General features: G+C 40.6%; 1 long non-coding RNA gene across 1 annotated transcript; it reads right to left on the bottom strand.

Annotated features, from left to right (window-relative positions):
• Positions 1-10,905: 10,905 nt before the first annotated feature.
• On the bottom strand, positions 10,906-17,277 carry LOC112651965 (uncharacterized). Its single transcript, XR_003131186.3, has 3 exons — positions 17,055-17,277; positions 16,195-16,266; positions 10,906-12,087 (listed from the first exon to the last, which is right to left on the bottom strand). It is a non-coding gene; the product is annotated as an uncharacterized LOC112651965 (long non-coding RNA).
• Between the last annotated feature and the right edge of the window lie 5,677 nt (positions 17,278-22,954).

Raw genomic sequence — 22,954 nt, 5'->3', positions numbered from 1 at the left:
GTTTTAAATTTATTTATTTAAAAAATCATGGCAAAACGTACATAAGTTTACCATTTTAGCCATTTTAAAGTGTACAGTTCAGTGCATTAAGTCCATTCATGTTGTTATTCACCCATACCCACCATCCATCTCCAGAACTTTTTCATCTTACAAAGCTGAAGCTCTGTACCCATCAAACAGTAACTCCTCTCTCTCCCCTCCCCTCAGCTCCTGCACTCATTGTTCTACCCTTTGTCTCTGTGAGTTTGACTTTCTAGCTAACTTATAGGAGTGGAATCATATGACAGATGTTTTGGTTTCATTCAAATTCACCTATCGGTTAATTTACTAAACAGTAATAACTGGGCAATTATTTACATACCATTGTATTAAGTCAGATTATGAGAAAGAAAAACAGCCCTTGACATCTGGGTGCTGGCCTGGCACTCACAGTTAGGCCTGAGTGCTCTGTTGAATGTGACCAATTTCACAGAACATCAACATTAGACAAGGTCAAGTAAACAAGACCCTACTCACTACTCAGGTTTGGCCACAAAGACATGAGCATTGTCCAGATCTCCAAAAATGGCCAAATGATCTTCTATCCTGGCTCATATGAATGACTGCTGTTTCTTCAACAGTCCTGACTTTAGCTTTCTTTCTTTCATCCTGTTTTATAGATAACATATGTTGAGATACCTAGTCATAGAATTATACCTCCTTCCAATTCAGAGCAAAGCTCTGAACCCTCCTCCCGAACACCTATCAATGAACCCACATCTCATAATAAATTATTTCCAACTGCTTCTTACTGAGATGCTTCATGGTTCCCCTGTGATGTGTGCTCTTCCTCACAGCAATAAGAAATAAACCCAACTTGTTCAATTGCAGTTGAGCTCCTGGTGGTCTTTGGCTGGAGCACATTGACAGAAATGGGTATTCAGCAAGATTCAACGGAAGTCTTCACTACCTTGGACCAGGACCCTTGAATCGGTAATGGTGTGCATATCTGAAATGCCTGTGTCTACCTGCTTGAGGTGTTGCCCAGTCTATGTGCTGGAGGCAAGCTCATGCTGCACTGAGCTCCGCTATTTTGTTGAAACCCTTCAGCATTGACTTTCTTTTGTTTTACTAGGAATAAAGCCTCTTAGGATTGTTTTGGTTATCTGATTTGATTTGTATCATTCCTTGGTAAAATTGTTTTCTAGCCTTCTAATACTTATTCTATGGTCTGTCTCTCTGGTGTCTTGAGACACCATGAAACATTCTTTTTTTTTTTTTTTGATATTGTAACATGAAAATTCTTTTTTTAATTCATAAAATTGATGTATAATATTGTATTAGTTTTAGATGAACAACAGTAACTTGAAAAATGTATATATTACAAAATGATCACCATGACAGTAATAGTTAACATTTGTCACTGCACATAGTTGCACATTTTTTTTCTTGTGATGAGAACTTTTAAGATCTACTTTCTTAGGGATGCCTGGGTGGCTCAGCGGTTAGGCATCTGCCTTCAGCTGGGGGTATGATCCTGGAGTCCCAGATCGAGTCCCACGTCCGGCTCCCTGCATGAAGCCTGCTTCTCCCTCTGCTTGTGTCTCTGCCTCTCTCTCTCTCTGTGTCTCATGAATAAATAAATAAAATCTTTTTTAAAAAAAAGATCTATTTTCTTAGCAACTTTCAAGTATGCAATTAACTATATGTATGTATGTATTCAAGTATGTATTATTAACTATAGTCACCATGTTATACATCATATCCCCTGGACTTATTTATTTTATAACTGGAAGTTTGTGCCTTTTGATCACTTTCACCCATTTTGCCTACCCCCATCCCCTGCCTCTGGCAAACACCAATCTGTTCTCTGTTATCTATGAGTTTGGTATTTTTATTTATTTTTATTTATTTATTTATTTATTTATTTATTTATTTATATTTTAAAAATATTTTATTTATTTATTCATGAGAAACACAGAGAGATAGAGAAGCAGAGACATAGGCAGAGGGAGAAGCAGGCTCCATGCAGAGAGCCCGATGTGGGACTCAATCCTGGGACTCCAGGATCACTCCCTGAGCTGAAGGCAGACGCCCAACCACTGAGCCACCCAGGCTCCCAAGTTTGGTATTTTTATTTTTTTATTTTTTATTATTTTTTAAAAATTTATTTATTTATTTATTTATTTATTTATTTATTTATTTATTTTATGATAGTCACAAGAGAGAAAGAGAGAGAGGCAGAGACATAGGCAGAGGGAGAAGCAGGCTCCATGCATCGGGAGCCTGATGTGGGATTCGATCCCGGGTCTCCAGGATCGCGCCCTGGGCCAAAGGCAGGTGCCAAACCGCTGCGCCACCCAGGGATCCCCAAGTTTGGTATTTTTAGATACCACATATAAGTGAGATGATATGATATTTGTCTTTCTCTGTGTGACTTATCTTACTTAGCGTCATGCCTTCTAGGTCCATCCATATTGTTGCAAATAGCAGTATTTCCTCCTTTTTATGGCTGAATAATATTCCACGGTATGCATATACCACATCTTCTTTATTTATTTATCCATTGATGGACGCTTAGGTTGTTTCCATGTCTTGGCTGTTGTAGATAATGTTGCAGTGAACATGTGAGTGTGGATATCTCTTTTTGAGATAATTATTTCTTTTTTTTTTTTTTTCAGATAATACCCAGTAGTAGAATTCCTGGATCATATGGAACATCCATACTCTTTTCCATAGTGGCTGCACTAATTTGCATTCTTACCAACAGTGTGCAAGGGTTTTCTTTTCTCTACATCCTCACCAGCACCTGTTATTTCTTGAAGATGAAAATTCTTTTTTTTTTAAGATTTTATTTATTTATTCATGAGAGACACACAAAGAAAGAGAGAGGCAGAGACACAGGCAGAGGGAGAAGCAGGTTCCACGCAGGGAGCTTGATGTGGGACTCGATCCCAGGTCTCCAGGATCAGGCCCTGGGCTGAAGGCAGTGCTAAACCGCTGAGCCACCCGGGCTGCCTTAAGGTGAACATTTTTTAGGGAAAGATGGGCATAAACCAGATTAACCTGTTTTCCAGCTGGCCCCATGGGCCTTTGGACATACTTTGTCTTAGGTCATCATTTTAAAACCTTAAAGGATTTCTTCTTTGTTCCTTATGTTGCAGAGAACTATTTTGTTCAGTTTATTCCACCTGAATTTAGGAAGTTCGTTCTGGCCCTGGTGGGTGATAACTGTTAGGCCTCTGGCCAAGGTCCAGAAAAATAGAGTTATACATGTACCATCCTGTGGGCGACCACGGACTAGCTGGAGTAACTGAACCAAACCAGGCCCGGACTTGCATCCCTCATTCACTCAAAAGGCTTGGGAGCCTAAACGGTGAATGGTTGGTAGACGCTTGAGAAAGGGCTTGAGCAATGGTTCTCAGGGCTCACTTGTACGTGATCGCCCACATAACACAATAGATACAACTTATTCTGGCCTGGTCATAAATGTAAATAAGGGTCTGTGCTGTCCTTGCTGGTCTGTTTACCATATCTAATATTCCTTTGAAGTATGCACATCTGGAGCAACAAGCTTATCTATTTACCAAGGTCTTCTGGCACCTGTGAGTCTGTCTTGCATGCTGAGAAAGGGGAACTTTGGAGGGTTTCACAAACCTGCTAAAAACAAACACCTTCTTAGCTTTGTTTTGCTCATGCTATAAAATGTTGTAAACCCTTGAATACAGCTGGCACTGCTTGGACATCATCCACTGTGTCCTGCCTGTCCCCATCTCTTTACTTTTCTTTTATTTTCCTCATCCCCTTATCCTCAGGACCCTGAACGTGTTGCCGCAGTGCATGCAACACCATCCTTATGGACAATTCAGTTCCATGGCTTCTTTCTCATTTAAAACTATGCCTACTCCAGGTCAAACACTTACTTCCTGTATGTTTTCTCACTGTAATACCACCAACTTGTATGCTTGGTTCTCTAAGTGGTACAATTTCACTAGTGATTGTTGGATTTGCAGTGGCCACTTTGGGGAGATTTTGACATTGAAAAGATTGTTCATTTAGGACAAAGTATTTAGAACAAAGATTGTTCATATATCAGGACAAAAAGCAAAGAAACCCTCACGAATCCTCTTGCATATCAAAAAGATAGTTTTATTTAATGTAGGAAGCACAGCACTCCTTCATTTCCATACCTCAGAGATTAATAAGGGCTGGCTTTCTAATTGTATGGCTTAAGAAAATAGTCAAGGGTCCAAGTTACTGTCTAAATCAGCTGTAATGTAGTTTCTTTGTTTTTCTTTTCTTTTTAAAAAATATTTTATTTATTTATTATTTATTTATAATAATAATAATAATAATAATGTATTTATTTAGAGAGAGGGAGAGAAACAGTGCATGAGCAGGGGGAGGGGCAGAGGAGGAGGGAGAGAATCTCAAGCAGATTCTGCACCAAACATGGAGAACAAAGTGGGGCTCTATCTCATGATCCTGAGACCGAGACATGAGACCCTGGGACCACAACCTGAGCTGAAACCGAGAGTTGGACACTTAATCAACTGGTTTCTTTTTTCTTTTCTACATGTAAACTTTCTTCTCTCTCCTTGTAGAGGAGATGGAAGTAGGCTTTTAAAATGACAATTTTAAAAGGGTGCCTGGGTGGCTTAGTGGTTAAGGGTCTGCTTTTGGCTTAGGTTGTGATCCCGGGGTCCTGGGATTGAGTCCCACATTGGGCTCCCTGCATGGAGCCTGCTTCTCCCTCTGCCTTTGTCTCTGCCTCTCTCTGTGTGTCTCTCATTAATAAAGAAATAAAGTAAAATAAAATAAAAATAAAATGACAATTTCATATTGGTCTAAAGCCAGGTTCTTCTCAATCCTTTTGTTCCTCTCTCCTCGATTCCCTCTCAGGAAATTCTAAAAATTAGCTATTAAAAAAACTACAACTGCATAAAGCAAAACCCCCAGAACATTCTTAGTTATATGCACACTAGAAATATCTAACTCTAAAAAACAGTAAGTAAGAACGAAAAGGTTATCAATTGTAGTTTTTGATATGTGTGTGGACACACAAAAATTTATGTTCAGAATAGCTTTTGTTGTAAGATAGAAAAAGCTTTAATTCCAAGCTAAAAGAGCTTTTTTTTTTTTTGGCATGAGTGAGTCTTTAAAAAGTTGCTTACCATATAAAAATAATGTTAGCACCGTATTTTGGTTTGTACAAGACCAAGGGTAAATTTCACATGAATTGAACTTTCTAAATTTCCTGGTTGATTTCTTGAGTTAAGTTACCACTGTTTCTGTAACTTGTTTTGAATGAAAGATGATATGTATACAATTTTATTTAACTAAATGAAGTTAGTTCAAATAATGGAATTTTTTATTGTGGGAAAAATACGTTATAACATAAAATTTACCACTTTAGCTATTTAAAAAAAGATTTTATTTATTTATTTTAGAGAGAAAAAGAGAGGGGAGGGGCAGAGGGCGAAAGAGAATCTCAAGCAGACTGCACTGAGCTCAGAGCTCAATGTGGGGCTCGATCATGTGATCCTGAGACCACGACCTGAGCTCAAATCAAGAGTCAGACGCTTAACTGACTGAGCCACCCAGGCACTTCAATTTTTTTTTAAACTTTATTTTTAGAGAATAGATTCACAGCAAATTGAATGGAAAGTGCATGGAATTACTATAAACCTTCTGCACCCACATGTGCATAGTCTCACCCACTTTCAACATCCTATACTAAGACGGTACATTTGTTATAATTAATGAACCTACACTGACACGTTATTACCCAAAGTCCATAGTTTACATTAGGGTTCACTCTAGATGCTGTACATTCTATGGATTTTGATAGATGTAGAATGACAAGTATCAATCATTATAGTATCATACCCAACAGTTTCACTACCCTAAATATCATTCATGGTCTGCCTATTCATCCCTTCTTCCCTCCCGATCCCCAACAACCAGTGATCTTTTTTACTGTCTCCATAATTTTGCCTTTTCCAGAGCTTCATATAATTGGAATCATATAATGTGTAGCCTTTTCAGATTGGCTTCTTTCACTTAGCAACATGCATTTGAGGTTCTTTCATGTCTTTCTATGGCTTTGAGCTCATTTCTTTTTAGCACTGCATAATATTCCATTGTCTGGATGTACTACAGTTTTATTTACCTAGTGAAGGACATCTTAGTTGCTTCCAAGTATTATAGCTTTGAATCAAGCTACTATAAACATCAGTATGCCTATTTTTGTGTGGACATAAGTTTTCAACTTATTTGGGTAAATAAATAACAAGGGTATGATTGCTCAATGGTATAGTAAGAGTAAGTTTAGTTCTGGAAGAAACTGCCAAACAGTCTTCCAAAGCAGTTGTACCATTTTTTATTTCACTAGCAGCGAACGAGAACTCCTAGTGCTCCACATCTTCACATGCATTTGCTGTTTTCCTGTTCTGGATTTTGGCCATTCTAATAGTTGTATGGTGGTATCTCATTGTCGTTTTAATTTGCATTTCCCTGATGACACGATGTGGAACATCTTTTCATATGTTTATTTTCCATTTGTATTTCTTCTTTGGTGAGTTGTCTGTTCAGGTCTTTTGCTCCATTTTTTAATTGGATTGTTAGTTTTCTTATTGCTGAGTTTTAAGACATGGAAGAACATTTTTAAAAAGATTTTATTTATTTATTCATGAGAGACACAGAGAGAGAGAGGCAGAGACACAGGCAGAGGGATAAGCAGGCTCTCTGTAGGGAGCCTGATGTGGGACTTGGTCCCAGGACCCCAAGATCACGTCCTGAGCTGAAGGCAGACGCTTAACCGCTGAGCCACGCAGGCATCCCATGGAAGAACATTGAATGCATATTGCTAAGTGAAAGAAGTCAGTTTGTACTAGCATAGCCCTTTATGAAGGAATTTGAGCAGCTACTATTTGCTAGGAGCAGCTACTATTTGCTAGGTGCTGTTTTTTTTTTTTATAACTTTTGGGCAAAATAGTATTCAAGGAATATCACATATGTGTATGTAAAAATTCAACTTTATTGTGAAGTGTATCATACATAGAGTAGAGTACATAAAATGAATATTTTGGAAGTTGGAGGTTGAATAGTTGGAAGAGAAATAATGTGGATAGCTGCATACCCATCACTCAGGTTAGGGAATAGACTGTTCCCAGAATAAGTAATCTCCTGTGTGCCCCTACACTATAAAACATTCCATGTCCCCCACATCCTTCCAGATAACCACTAACCTTAGTTATTAATTAGTATTAGTCTTTTTTGCTTTCTTTTGTAGTTTTACTATAAATAATGTACTCCTAAATAATGCATTGTGTAGTGTTGAAACCCCCCTTAGGAAACTTAAACCTTCCTGTAAATGGAAAAGGCAGTATGGTCATTGTCAGATAAAGTTCCAGAAGATAAGCTGAGCAGAGGTTCTGGGGCATAGCCTTGGCTTCACTGTCCTTGAAAGTTTCTAAGGGCCCCTCCCAAAGAAGTCAGTGTGCAAGATCATGAGTGAGGCCTGGATGGTCTCACTGTAGTTGGGATATCCCACAGGGCTGACGGAGTTCACAGGCGCTGCACATCTGGCAGTAATATGATGGGAAAGGGGTATTTCTATGCAGTGCGCTGAGCATGCCCAGCAGAGAGAGGAGAGTAGAAACTTTTTTTTATATAAACCAAGTACAAATTAAAATTAGGATCAGGCTCAGCTGGGCATCTGTCTTCTGGTTATTATTATTATTATTATTTTAATTTTCACGCATTGCTATTTACTCTTCCCTTTTTTAAAAATTTTATTTTATTTTTGTTTAAATTTATTTATTCATGAGAGACACAGAGAGAGGCAGAGACTCAGGCAGAGGGAGAAGCAGGCTCCATGCAGGGAGCCCGACGTGGGGCTCGATCCCGGATCTCCAGGATCATGCTCTGGGCCAAAGGCAGGGACTAAACCGCTGGGCCACCCAGGGATCCCCTACTCTTCCTTTTTTTTTTTTTTTTTTTTAAGATTTATTTATTTACTTATTCAGAGAGAGCAAGAGAGAGGCAGAGACACAGGCAGAGGGAGAAGCAGGCTCCATGCAGGGAGCCCAACGTGGGGCTCGATCCTGGGTCTCCAGGATCACACCCGGGGCTGCAGGTGGCGCTAAACCGCTGCACCACCGGGGCTGCCCAACTCTTCCCTTTTTAAAAAAAGATTTTATTTATTTATTCATGAGAAATACACACACATACAGAGAGAGAGAGACAGAGAGAGAGAGAGAGAGAGAGAGAGAGAGAGAGAGAGAGAGAGGAAGGAAAAGCAGGCTCCGTGCAAAGAGCCCAATGTGGGACTCGATCCCAGGATTCCAGTAGCATGCCCTGGGCTGAATGCAGGAGCCAAAGCTGAGCCACCCAGGGATCCCTTGTCTTCTGGTTATAAGATGATGAAGTGAAGATGGACACCCAGGGATTCTCCTTCAACATTCTTCTGGGCGGGGGGTTCCTTCATTTCCTCTGTGTTCCTTTCTGTCCTTTCAGTTTTGTTAACCCATCTCTTTCTCTTTTGTTTTGGTGAACAACTTCTCCCAGGAGCCTTTCAAGAAGAGGTGTTTGGGAGGTCCATTTTTTTAGACCTTGCATGTGTGAAAACATCTATATTCAATCTTCCTGCTTGATTGATAGTTTGTTTTGGATACAGAATTGTATATGGAAATAATACTCCTTTAATATTTTGAAATGACTACTCTCTTGTCTTATTTCCAGTGTGGTTTTGATAAATTTAAAGCCATCTGACTCTTGATCTTTTTGTATATGTGACTTGTTTTTTCCTCTCTCTCTTAAGGTTTAGAATTTTCCATTTGCCCTGAGTGTTCTGAAACTTCACAGTAATTTTCCCTGGTGCGGGCCTATAGATTTTTGAAGGGTATTCCAACCTTCAAATCAAGATCTTCAGTTCTGGCAAAATTCCTTCAATTACTATTATTTATTATGATTGTTGATTATCTCCTCCCTTCCATTTTCTCATTTAGATGTTTAAGGAGAGTTGCTCTAACTTTTCTCATAATTAATCTTTTTTTCTATCCCTTTTCCTTTGCTTTACTTCCTGAGATTTTTCTCAAATTATCTTCCAACTTTTACATTGCATTTTTCTTTTAAAAATTTTTAACATTTATTTTATTTTTTAAAAAAGATTTATTTATTTATTCATGAGAGACACAGACATAGGCAGAGGGAGAACTAGACTCCCGGCAGGGAGCCTGATGTAGGATTTGATCCTGGATTCTGGAATCATACCCTGAGCCGAAGGTAGACGCTCAACCACTGAGCCACCAAGATGTCCCCTCCCCCACCTTTTTTTTTAAAGATTTTATTTATTTGACACAGATCAAGAGAGACAGAGAGAGAGAGAGAGAGAGAGAGAGAGAGAGAGACAAGGAGGGGGAGTAGCAGAGGGAGAGGGAGAAGCAGGCTCTTTGCTAAGCAGGGAGCCTGATGAGGGGCTCGATCTCTGGACCCTGGGAACATTACCTGAGCAAAGGCAGATGCTTAACCAGCTGAGCCACCCAGGTGCCCCCCCCCCCTTTTTTTTTAAATTTAGATTCAATTTACTTAACAGATATACCTTGCATTTTTCCATTTATGCTTTCAGGTTTTATTTACTTATTTATTAAAGATTTATTGGGGTGCTTGGGTGGCTCAGTTGGTTGGGCATCTGCCTTCTGCTCAGGTTATTGTCTCAGTATCCTGGGATTGAGCCCTGTGTTGGGCTCCCTGCTCAGTGGGGATCCTGCTTCTCCCTCTCCTTCTGCCCCTCCTCCCTGCTTGTGTGCTCTCTCTCTCTCTCACTCAAAAAATTTTTATGTATTTGAAAGGGGGAGGCAGAGGAAGAGGAAGAGAATCTCTAGCAGACTCCTCAGTGAGTGCAGAGCCTGACGCAGGGCTTAATCCCAGGACCCTGAGATCATGACCTGAGCTGAAATCAAGAGTCAGACACTTAACAGACTGAGACACCCAGGTCTCTTATGGTTTCAGGTTTTGTTTTTTTTTTAAGATTTTATTTATTCATGAGAGACATAGAGAGAGAGGCAGAGACATAGGCAGAGGGAGAAGCAGGCTCCATGCAGGGAGCCTGATGTGGGTCCTGCCTGCGTTGAAGGCAGCGCCAAACCGCTGAGCCACTGGGGCTACCCTGCTTTCAGGTTTTAAATTCCCAAGAGTAGTTTTTTCCTTCTTCTTCTGAATCTTTCTTCTTCCTTTTTTCCTTCCCTCCTAGCCCTTCCTTCCTTCCTTCTATCCTTCTTCCCTTTCTTTGTTCTTTCTTTTTAGAAACAGCATTCTTTTTTTTTTTTAATTTTTATTTATTTATGATAGTCACACACACAGAGAGAGAGAGAGAGAGAGAGAGAGAGAGAGAGAGAGAGGCAGAGACACAGGCAGAGGGAGAAGCAGGCTCCATGCACCGGGAGCCCGATATGGGACTCGATCCCGGGTCTCCAGGATCGCGCCCTGGGCCAAAGGCAGGCGCTAAACCGCTGCGCCACCCAGGGATCCCTAGAAACAGCATTCTATTATTTGTTTTAAGGGCATATATAATATATATACCCATATATATTAGAGATTATTTAATTTATTTGAGACAGAGAGATAGCAAGAGAGAGAGCATGAGCAGAGGGGAGAGGGAGAAGCAGTTTCCCTGTAAGTAGGAAGCCTGCTATGGGGCTTGATCCCAGGACCCTGGGATCATGATCTGAGCTGAAGGCAGACACTTAACCAACTGAGCCACCCAGTACCCCAACGATATATATATTTTTAAATATCAATGATAGCTTTAAAAATCTTACTAATTTTAAAGTTTACATGCAGTAGTATTCACTTATTTGGGTGTACAATTTGAAGGGTTCTTTTTTTTAAAAAAAAGATTTTATTTATTCATGAGAAACACACACACAGAGAGAGAGAGAGAGAGAGAGAGGCAAAGACACAGGCAGAGGGGGAAGCAGGCTCCATGCAAGGAGCCCGATGTGGGACTCGATCCCAGGACTCTGGGTAGACACTTAGCCAACTGAGCTACCCAGATGCCCCTAATTTGAAGAGTTCTAACACATACATAAAATGTTCTTTCCCTGAATAGCATCTATTTCCTATAGTGTCTATTACCTCCACATTGATTTTTTTTCTCTTTTGCTTCAATGTGTTAGACATTTTTCTCAGATGTCTGGCAACTCCTGGTTCCTTGTTCATTGTTTATGATTAAAACTGGAGGCTATGAGGGATGCCTGGATGGCTCAGTGGTTGAGCATCTGTCTTCAACTCAGGTCGTGATCCCGAGGTCCTGGGATAGAATCCTGCATCAGACTCCTGGCAGGGAGCCTGTTTTCCCCTCTTCCTATGTCTCTGCCTCTTTCTCTGTGTCCCTCATGACTAAATAAATAAAATCTTTAAAAAAGGGTAAGAATCTTTAAAAAACAAAACAACTGGGGACTAGGGAAACGTAATGGGAGCTCCACAGTGGGTGATGATGTGAGCCATTTGCTGGGGGGTCAGATTTTCCAGGAAAAAGCCCTCCAATCTCCTGCCTAGAGGGAGGGGTGTGGCTGCCATCACCACCAGGCCCTGAGCTGGGGTTGGGGAAGTAGGGGGCATCCTTGCATTTAGCATTTTCTATGCATTCAGTTACTTAACTGCCTGTTTTTGCTATGCCATCCTGTCTTATTCCCTTAAGTATATCTTTATTACTTATTAGCTTAGACTAGTATCTATTTACTCTTCTGCTGGGAAAGATGAGAAAGTCAGCATATTTGTATTCTCTTCCACCACTTCTTAAGCCAGTTTTTAAAATTATTTCTAAATCTGTGTCCTGGAGCCATAAATCCTGCAGTTGTTTTTGTCTCTGCTGTACATTTAAATGCATTCAGTACAAAACCACTGACTTTGTTGCTGGCGTAGTCACTAGTTTTTCTATTCATCTTTGGCTGAAAATCATCTTCTATGACAGTGCTTCTCCAACTTTTATGTTCATAAGATTCACCTGGGGATCATGTGAAACTGCTGATTCTGGTTAAGTAGATCTAGGACGGGGCTTGAAAGTCTGCAAGTCTGACTGGCATCTCCCACATGAGGCTGATGCTGTAGATGACAGAGCAAGTAGTGAGATTCTAGCAGGCTATATACCTGTTATATATACTATATATATATGCTATATGCTATATATATATATATATACACACACATACTGGATATATATATATATATATAATTGGAGTTTGATTTACCAACATATAGTATATCACTCAGTGCTCATCCCGGCAAGTGCCCCCCTCAGTCTGTCACCCAGTCACTCCAACCCCCCGCCCACCTCCCCTTCCACTACCCCTTGTTCATTTCCCAGAGTTAGGTGTGTCTCATGTTGTCACCCTCACTGATATTTCCCACTCATTTTCTCTTCTTTCCCCTAAAATCCCTTTCACTATTTCTTATATTCCCCATATGAGTGAAACCATATGATGATTGTCCTTCTCCGATGGACTTATTTCACTCAGCATAATATTCTCCAGTTCTATCCACATGGAAGCAAATGGTGGGTATTTGTCATTTCTAATGGCTGAGGAATATTCCATTGTATACATAAACCACCTCTTCTTTATCCACTCATCTTTCGATGGACACCAAGGCTCCTTCCACAGTTGGGTTATTGTGGACATTGCTGCTATAAACATCGGGGGCAGGTGTCCTGGCGTTTCACTGCATCTGTATCTTTGGGGTAAATCCCCAGCAGTGCAATTGCTGGGTCATAGGGCAGATCTATTTTTAACTCTTTGAGGAACCTCCACACAGTTTTCCAGAGTGGCTGCACCAGTTCACATTCCCATCAACAGTGCAAGAGGCTTCCCCTTTCTCCACCTCCTCTCCAACATTTGTGGTTTCCTGCCTTGTTAATTTTCCCCATTCTCACTTGTGTGAGGTGGTATCTCATTGTGGTTTTGATTTGTATTTCCCTGATGGCAAGTGATGCAGAGCATTTTCTAGCAGGTTCTTCATGAGTTCTGAAACTTTGAAAACATCTCTCTGTTGCCTTGATACTTGTGTGAAATTTGGGCATGAAGTTGGGTCATATTTATTTTCCTCCATCACTTTGTAGACATTGCTGCATTATCTGCTGATATTGAAGGTTGCTTGGAGTTTCTGAAGGCAGCCTGATCTATCCCTTCCAAGTGGCTTGATTTTTGTGTGCTTGTTTCTTTTTGGCTTGAATGCCATGAGATTCTTGCTTTATCTGAAATTCAGTGTCTTTGCAGGCAATGTCTCAGTGCTGACTGATGTATGAGAGCTGTTTTCTGGGATAGGGTGTAGTGCCATTTTGAATGCGTGGATTCAAAATTTCTTCTATTTGGTAAGAGTCACCTGATTTTTGTCTTGTTTTCACCTGAGTCATTTTTTAAAAACTAAGATATATTTCACATCCTATTATTATAGTATATTTATCCTCTTAAATATACAATTCAGTGGTTCTTAGTACAGTTGCAAGATTGTGCAACCATCACTACTATCTACTTCCAGAACATTTTCATTGCCCCAAAAGGAAACCCCATACCTATTAGGGGACATTCTGTTTCTTTCCTTCTCCAACCAATGACAGTTTACTAACCTACTTCTGTCTCTATGGATTTGTCTATTCTGGACAATTCACAGAATTGGGATCATACAATATTATGACATTTGTGTCTTTTTCCTTTCATGTAGCATAATGTTTTCAAGGTTCATCCATGTCATAGCATGTATAGAATTTCCTTCCTTTTTATGGATGAATAATATTCTATTGTATGGAGAGATGGCATTTTGTTTATTCATTAACTGATAGACATTGAGTTGTTTCTACTACCTGCTATTTTCTTTTTATTTTTTAAAAATATTTTATTTATTTAAGAGAGAGAGAGAGAGAGAGAGAGAGAGAATGAGCAGGGAGGAGGGGCAAAGGGAGAGGGAGAAGCAGACTCCCCACTGAGCAGGGAAGCCTGATGTAGGGCTCTATCTCAGGACTCTGAGATCATGACCTGAGCCACAGGCAGATGCTTAACTGACTGAACCACTCAGATCCCCCTACTATCTGTTATTTTAAAATCGTTTTTGAGTATTTCTTTTCTTTCTCTTGTTTCTTCAGGCATTCCAACTATGTGTCTAGTAGATCCCTTTTGCTCTGTGTCTACCATTTTTCTCTAATCCTTTTTCCTTATTCACTCTATTTCAATCATCTTTCTTAATTTTCTCAGTCCTCTCCTTTCCGTCTTTGCTTGTTATCCTCAGTGCCTTCCCATCCTCTCCTGGCCTCATGTGTAGCCTTTCATTCATCGACAGTCAAATTCTCATCTTTCTCTTTTTCCTGAGCTCTGCTAGAAAAATTTGTTTCCATTTCTTTCTGCTCTTCTACCATTTCTTCACTGCGCACTTATATTTTGACTTTGTCTCACATAATGGAAGTGATACACTTTGTACATTCTGTGAGTTCTTGGAGGAAAAGCTTTGTTCATAATAATTCCCTGCGATAAAATCTTTTTGAGAAATGTTCTTCATTTGCTCCTTTACTTAATCTCTATCTTCCTCCCTGCCACTGCCACCCCCTGCCTCCCCACTACAGATTCTTTGCCTATTCATTTTGTGGTTGAATTCTTCTTAGATTAACTGTTTTCACAAAGATGATACTGGGGAGAGGCCAGAGTATTTGCACTATCTCATGGGGAAGCCTAATAAGAAGGTGTTTGGGTCTGAGGCTGCTAACCTCTCCTTTGCTGAACTGATAAAGAGCAGCAGCTGTAGGGCTGTTACCTCTCCTGGAGTCCCTTTCTGCTTCCCAAGGTTTGCCAGGTGCTCCTTATCTCTCTTAGCTCCGTGTCTCCTTCCACTCTACTGTATCAAATGTGCTTGTTTTCTTGGCCTCTAGATCTGTGTTCTGTGTTGGCCCTGCCTTGAAGGTCTCCCTATATGGCCTCGTAAAGAGCTATGGGCTCCTGCCTATATGGCCTGCTGTTCCTGCCCTTGGCAGTCCTTCTCATTGATTCTACAATTTGGAGTTAGAGGTTTCCCTCCTTAAATCAAAGATGAGGAGTTGCTATTCCTCATTTTCTTTGCTGCTTTTCGTGGGTTTGGGGGAAGAGGCAGACAGAAAGTCATAAGAAGTCATGGTCATATGTACTTCTTGATAAAAGAACACCAAAAGTAAATGCTTAAGAAGAACTAATGAAGATTTGGAGCTACCAGTCCCTTCCTTAATTATAAAATGAACGCAAAATTAAATACACATAAATTTCTGAATTTAGCTCAAAATTGTTACAGGGGTACTTACCCCCTCCCCCATACATATTCTAGTTTATGATAGTAAAAATACATGAAATGCTTCCTTCAAAACCAAATTTCAAATGTATTATATAGTTCATATTTTAACTCAAACCACACCAAAAGTTGCTTCTGAATTTGAAGAAAATCCAGCCATCTCCATAATATGGTAGCAAACAATTATCTTATAGGAAGGCAGAAATACTACATTATACAAAGGAGCAATGGGTGTAAAACACTTGGCAAACTGTTGCTCCCATTTGAAATCAACATTGGGTTTTTCTCTCTGCCGCTTCTTCTCCATTAATTCATATCAGGAACCCATCCAGTGAGACCCCTTTGGGGAAATGAAGCTCTTCATCAGGCCTGGGCCCTTAGGAGGGTACCTGGGCATCTCTCACCTGGTGCTGTGTTGGGCCCTTGCAGGGTATGTGTCTCTTGACTTTGATTTGGGCCTCTGTCTCTCAGGAGCATTATGACCTATAAAGGCCCATAGCTCTTTGTGAGGCTGCCAGAGGCTCAAAATTCCCTGAAGTCATGATTGCCCAGGGCTCTCAGCCTTGGTGTTTTCCAACTCAGCTGCTAAAGTCAGTTCTCCAGGTCATCTGGCCTCTGTCTCCACGGTGCTTGGTGTTCTCCACTTCTCCCTACAGGCTATTGCTGTCCTTATGGCAGTCTTCACAGCCTCCCCATGGCTTAAGTGAAACCTGGGTCCCTCCCTTGTGACCCCTCATTATCCCTTGCCTGAGCCTCTTGGTGCTATTAAAAAGAAACAGCAGGACCCAGTAGAGTCACTTGTTCTGAGCCCTATGTTAGCAAACCAAGACTTAATACCTAATCTCATTGTAGTTTCTGTCCCTTTCAGGAATATAATCTTAACTGGTGAGTATTGGTGAGTTAATCCACCTGATAGATCTCTTTCCTTCCCCAAAGGCAGGTGATCTTGCTTGAAACAATCCATGCATTTTCCTCTTCTGCCTATAAAAGTTTAAAAAAAGATTTTATTTATTTGACAGAGAGAGAACACACAAACTGGGGGCGGGGTGGTGGCAGAGGACTTGCAGACTCCCTGCTGAGTGGGAGCCTGACTTGGAGCTCGATCCCAGGACCTCAAGATCATGACCTGAGCCGAAGGCAGATGCTCAACTGACTGAGCCACCCAGGTGACCCTAAAAGCTTTCTATTTTGTATAGCTTCTTGCAGCTCCTTTCTATCTGCTGGATGGGATGCTGGCCTATTCATGAATTATTGAATAAAGCCAACTGGATCTTCAAATTTACTTAGTTGAATTTTTCAAAACCATGCCCAAGATGAGATTGGAGTGTCCCCATGCTGTAGCCACCTCCCCATAATTCTGCCCTGCTGTCCCTTTGAAATCCTGTTTGGGCTCATTACCCTTCTCTATATTCCTCCCCACTACCCTGGAAGCTCTGGACCTGTGGCTTTTGGCTTCTGCTGTAGGCCTGGGAAATTTCCAGGGCTCACTCTACTGTGAAGAGTTATCACTGTACTTCCCCTGGATGCGCACAGCACATCATTCCCTCCACCCCCTTATGATCCTGATCCCTGGGCATAGTTCTATTTATGTGAGTGTCTCTCCCAGACCACTAGTCTTACTCGTTTGTGTCCCATTGTCAAAGTGAGAGTCAAGCCCTTGATCCCCCCTAGGTCTGTTTTAAGAATAAATGAAAAGACTAAAAGGAAGGAAGGCAGGCAGAGAAATAGTCTCTGCTCTCCTCTGCTGTCCATCATGCTCCTGCCCCCACCTGGAAGCCTTTCTCTGTTTGCCAGTTCCACAGGACACTTCCTTCCTCCTCCTTCTTCCCTCTATAGCCCTCATCCTCTGGGACAAGTCCTCCTGTCCCTGCCTTCTGTTCTACTTCTTCCTTCTTCTTAGGTTAAGGGAGGCAGCTGGAGGCCAGAGCGGCCTGTGGCCAGTAGAGGGCAGGCATCCTCCCATTTGAGACGATTGCCTGTCTCAGTGCCCGGGACAGGCCAGGGAGGCGCAGGTGAGATTAAATAATGGTGCCTTGGTACTGACCCCTTGGCCATCCTGGTGTCTGCAGCTGGTGCTTTGCTCAACAGCCTCTGCAGGGAAGGATTTGACGATTGACTTGGGGGTACCTGCTGTCCTAGGAGGCCTTAGGGAGGACCAGGAAGAGATGAGGTTCTGGAGAAGGTGGGTGACTTGAGCCTCCATTGGTGAGAGGCTCAGGGAACTGATGGGGGAGAGAGGCCAAGGAGGGGCATGGGAAGAGCTGGAGAGGGAGAATTGGAAGGCCCAGGTTGGTGGTCCCCTCTGTACAGCTGTTCATTGCTGCCTGCTGTCCACTCTTCTATTCCAAAGTGTCACAGACAAATAGAGGGAGCAGACTGTCTAGGAACTTTCCTGGAGCTAGAAAAGAGTGGGTGGAGGGTCAAAGAGTTGTGTTTGACCAGGTCTGATTCTTCCACCTATTTATTCCTTTTAAAATATTATGAGGGGCGCCTGTGTGGCTCAGTCTGTTTCAGCTCAGGTCATGACCTCAGGTTTGTGGGATCAAGCCCCATGTTGGGCTCTGAGTTGGCATGGAGCCTGCTTGGAATACTATCTCTCCCTCTGCTCCTCTACCTTGCACCACTGCTTGTGCTATAAATAAATAAATAAATAAATAAATAAATAAATAAATAAATCGGCAAACAGACAAATACAGAAGTTTGACAGTGGACTCATATACTCTTTTTTTTAAGATTTATTTTTAGAGAGAGTGTGCGAGAGGGAGAGAGAATCCCACATGGAATATGGAGCACGATGAGGGGCTCCTAGGCGCCCCCTAAATGTATTCTTTAGATTGAATAATTACCAAGATTATGTTGTATTTGCTTTGTCACTTTGTATTTTCAGGCATCTCGGACATTTTGCCATTTTACCTTTAAACTTTGGTATATATATCTTTAAAAAAAATGACTGTTTCCTTTATAACCATAATGCCATTATCATACTTAAATTAACAATGGTTCTTTGGTGTCAACTATTAACAGTTCATAGATGAATTTTTTAGTGTATTTTTACTGTTATGTGTAAAGGCCCGACATTTGGACACGATGATAACTCTTTAAGTCTGTTTTCTTTTTTTAAAAAAGATTTTATTTATTTATTTGAGGGAGGGGAGAATGCACAAGTGGGAGGAAGGGGCAGAGGGAGAGGGAGATGCAGACTCCTCACTGAGCAGGGATCCCTACACAGGGCTCGATCCTGGGACCCTGAGATCATGACCTGAGCTGAAGGCAGACGCTTAATTGACTGAGCCACCCAGGCACCCCTCTTTAAGTCTGTTTTATTTTTTATTTTTTAAATATTTTATTTATTTATTCATGAGAGACACACACAGAGAGAGAGGCAGAGACACAGGCAGAGGGAGAAGCAGGCTCCATGCAAGGAGCCCGATGTGGGACTCGATCCTGGGTCTCCAGGATCACACCCTGGGCTGCAGGCGGCGCCAAACCGCTGCGCCACCAGGGCTGCCCTTATGTCTGTTTTAATGGCAAGCAGTCTCCCTTTTATTCTGAGTCAATGACTGATCATCCTGTAGAATGGCTCTCAGTCTGTCTGTACAGTAGGCAATATTGCAGCTCTGCTCAGCATCCCTTACTGGCACATCCAATTCCTGGCTGCAGTGAATGTTGGCTGCTAAGGGCTCACAGCTGCCCCCTATTCAGAATTGCTTCTAGAGAATTGCTCTTGGCTAACCTGAGTATACCTTCTTCACCATGGCAGGCAGCCAGTGAGTGACTGACACAGGGGTACTGAAGTCTTGGGGGGTCCAATCCTGTGGTGGTGGTCACATTCCAGAGCTTTGGTGGCAGCAGGGGGGGAAATTAGAAGAAGCCTAGGTTTCAGCTGAAACCACTCATTCTTAGCCCTTTTCCCTGTCCTACTCTGCCTCCTTCACTTCCCTGCAGGTTTCTCTTGAGAGCCTTTGCACAAGATTCCTGGTGTAACTGTGTTTTTTAGAAGACCCAAAGATAGTTTACTTGCCTTCTTAGAGTGTCATTTAACTTACACCTCGATTTCTTGAATATCTATAAATGGAAATGATACTAGAGGCCTGATTAAATTCAAGTTTAATTTTAAATTTTTTTTAGAGAGGGGGAGAGAGAGAAAGAAAGAGAGGGATTGGGGAGGGGTAGAGAGAGAGAGAGAGAGAGAGAGAAAGAGAATGAGTCTTAAGCAGGCTCCATACCCAGGGCGAAGCCTAATGTGGGGTTTGATCTCACAACCCTGAGACCATGACCTGAGTGGAAACCAAGAGTCAGCTGCTTAATGGACTGAGCCAACCAGGTGCCTCTACATTTAACTCTTTATAGCAAGATTACATCATCAATGATCTGTATGCTTCATATTGCAACTCATATGGAGGTCTGTCCTGCTTTGAGATAGACTACAATGGATCAGTGAGTTTAATCTTTATTTTTTATTTTTTTTAATTTTTATTTATTTATGATAGTCACAGAGAGAGAGAGGCGCAGAGACACAGGCAGAGGGAGAAGCAGGCTCCATGCACCGGGAGCCCAATGTGGGATTCGATCCCGGGTCTCCAGGATCGTGCCCTGGGCCAAAGGCAAGCGCCAAACTGCTGCGCCACCCAGGGATCCCGGATCAGTGAGTTTAATCTGATCTCTCTGCCATGAAGTTTCCCATCAACCTCTCATCTAAGGACTTTATCTACTGATCATTGCCTGACTCTATTTTTTTTCCAAATTTTAATTTAAATTCTAGTTAGTTAACATGTCGTGTAATGTTGGTTTCAAGAGTAGAATTCAGTGATTTATTACTTACGTATAACACCCAGTGCTCATTACAACAAATGCCCTCCTAATATTCATCACCCATCTAGCCTATTCCCTGCCCACCTCCCTCCATCAACCCTGCTTTTTCTCTATCTTTAAGAGTCTCTTATGGTATGCTTCCCTCTCTTTTTCCATTTTTCCCCCTCCCATATGTTTATCTGTTTTGCTTCTTAAATTCCACATATGAGTGAAATCACATGGTATTTGTCTTTTTCTGAATGACTTATTTCACTTAGCATAATACACTCTAGCTCCATCCATGTCATAGCAAATGGCAAGATTCCATTCTTTTTTATGGCTGAGTAATATTCCATTGTGTATGTGTATCACATTTCTTTATCCATTCATTATTGCCTGACCCAATTTTTCCAGTAGTGGCTGCAAGATGGTGATTTTTCGAATTCATTTTCTTTTTAAAAAATATATATACATATATATTTAAGTAATTTCTATATCCAACATGGGGCTTAAACTAACAACCTTGAGATCAAGAGTCCTACCACTCCACTGATTGAGCCAGTCAGGCACCCCTCTAATTCATTTTCTAACTCCTTTTTTCTAACATAATTTCTTCCACATTTATTAGCTGGAACATTTCTGTAGGGAAGAACTTTCCTTTATCAATTAAAAATTGTTGTCTTAGAATGTAACTCATTCAGGAAAGGCTACTTTCCTATTAATTGCCAATGCTCAGTCAAAAGGTGATGCTGTTTATTTCCAATGGTGTTCTATTACCATTATTACTCATGTTGTTGTTTACCTTAATATTACAATATTATAATAAATGCATAGGTTCTTTAATTGAAATAAAATAAATAAAATTTAATTTAATAAAATTTAATTGAAATAAAATTAACTATTTTAGCCATTTAAAAGTGCATAGCTCAGTGGTTTCTAGAATATTCACAATATTGTTCAGTTATGGTCACTTCCTAATTCCAGAACATTCTGTCACCCAAAAGGGAAACCCACATATCCACTAAGCAGTTACTCCCAGTCCCTGGAAACCATTAATTTATTTTCTGTATTGGATTTGCCTATTTTGGATGTTTCAGATAAATGGAATCATACAATATGTGGCCTTTTGTGTCTGGCTTCTTTCCTTAGCTTAATGTTTCCAAGGGTCATTCATGCTGTGGCATGTAGTACTACTTCATTATTGACTAATATTACATTGTATGGATATACTGCATTTTGTTTATCCATTAATCACTGGGTATTTGGCTTATTTATATTCTGGGCTATTAGGAATTATTTTGCTATGAACATTGAGGTATAAGTTTTTGTGTGAACATATCTTTTCAATTCTTTGAATAAATACCCAAGAGTGGAATTGCTGGGTCATATGGTAACCCTCTATTGCCTTTTAGAGGAACTGCTAAGCTGTTTTACACAGCTTCTGCTCTATTTACATTCCCACCAGCAATGTATGAGGTTCCAATTTCTCCATATCTTCATCAATACTTGTTATTTATTATTTAAAAAATTATAGCATCCAGGTGTGAGCTAGTATCTCATGTGGTTATGGTTTGGATTTCCTTAATGATTAATGATGTTGAGCATCTTTTTGTGTGCTTATTGGCCACTTGTATATTTTCTTTGGAGAAATTTCTATTCAAATCCTTTGCCCCCCTTTTTTTTTATTGGGTTTTCTTTTTATTGTGGAGCTGTAAGTATTCTTTATATGTTTTGGATATTAGATCCCAGACTTTTCACTATCCTGATAGTATCCCTTGATGTATAAAAGTTTTAAAGCCATCCCATCCTCAGCTTTGAGATGTAATTGACAAATAATAAGTGTTAGTTTAAGGTGTATAATGTGATGATTTCATTTACATCTATTTTGTGAAATGAAATCACAATAAAGTTAGTTTATATATCCATCACCTCATGTAACTACCTTTTCTATGTGTGTGGTGAGAACATTTAAGATCCATTCTCTTAGCAAATTTTAAGTATATAATAAGATATTGTTAACTATAGTCACCATTTTGTACCTTAGATCCACAGGACTTATTCTTATTATAACTGAAAGTTTGTACTCTTTGACCTACTTCTCTCCATTTTTCCCACCCCCTCTTACCAATCCTTGGCAACCAGCATTCTACTCTGTTTCAGTGAGTTCTGTTTTTTAGGTTAGTTTGCTATAGTTCTACTTACGAGTTTTGATTTTGTTGCTTGTGCTTTTGGTGTCATCTCAGAAAAATTGTTGCCAAGACCAATGTCAAGGGGTTTTTCCCCTATGTTTTCTTTTAGGAGTTTTACAGTTTCAGGTCACATGTTTAAGTCTTTCATATATTTTGAGTTAACTTGCAAGTGGGGTAAGATAGGAGTCCGATTTTACTCCTCTGTATGTGATTATCCAGGTTTCCCAACACCATTTCTTGAAGAGATTATCTTTTTTTCCACTGAGTATTCTTGGGGCTCTTGTCAAATATTGGTTGACCATAGATGTGAAGGTTTATTTCTGGGCTCTCAATTATGTTCTATTGGTCTATGTATCTATGCCAGTATCATATTGTTTTGATTATGATAGATTTGTAGTATGGTTTGAAATCAGGAAGAGTAATACCTCCAGCTTTGTTCTTCTTCTTATTTTTAAAAGATTTACTTATTTATTTGAGAGAGAGAGAGAGAGAGAGAGAGAGAGAAAGTGCATGATTTGGGAGAGAGGCAGAGGGAGAGAATCCCAAGGAGACTCCCTGTGGAATGCAGATCCCCATGAGGGGCTTGATGTCAGGACCCATGAAAACATGACCTGAGCCCAAACCAAGAGCTGGATACTCAACCAACTGAGCCACCCAGGTACCCCTCTTCTTTCTTAGGATTGCTTTGG

The sequence above is a fragment of the Canis lupus genome, chromosome 4 (genome assembly GCF_003254725.2).
Source record: "Canis lupus dingo isolate Sandy chromosome 4, ASM325472v2, whole genome shotgun sequence".
NCBI lineage: Eukaryota > Metazoa > Chordata > Mammalia > Carnivora > Canidae > Canis > Canis lupus.
The sequence above is the reverse complement of the archived record's forward strand: the minus strand, read 5'-3'. Positions and strand labels throughout refer to the sequence as shown.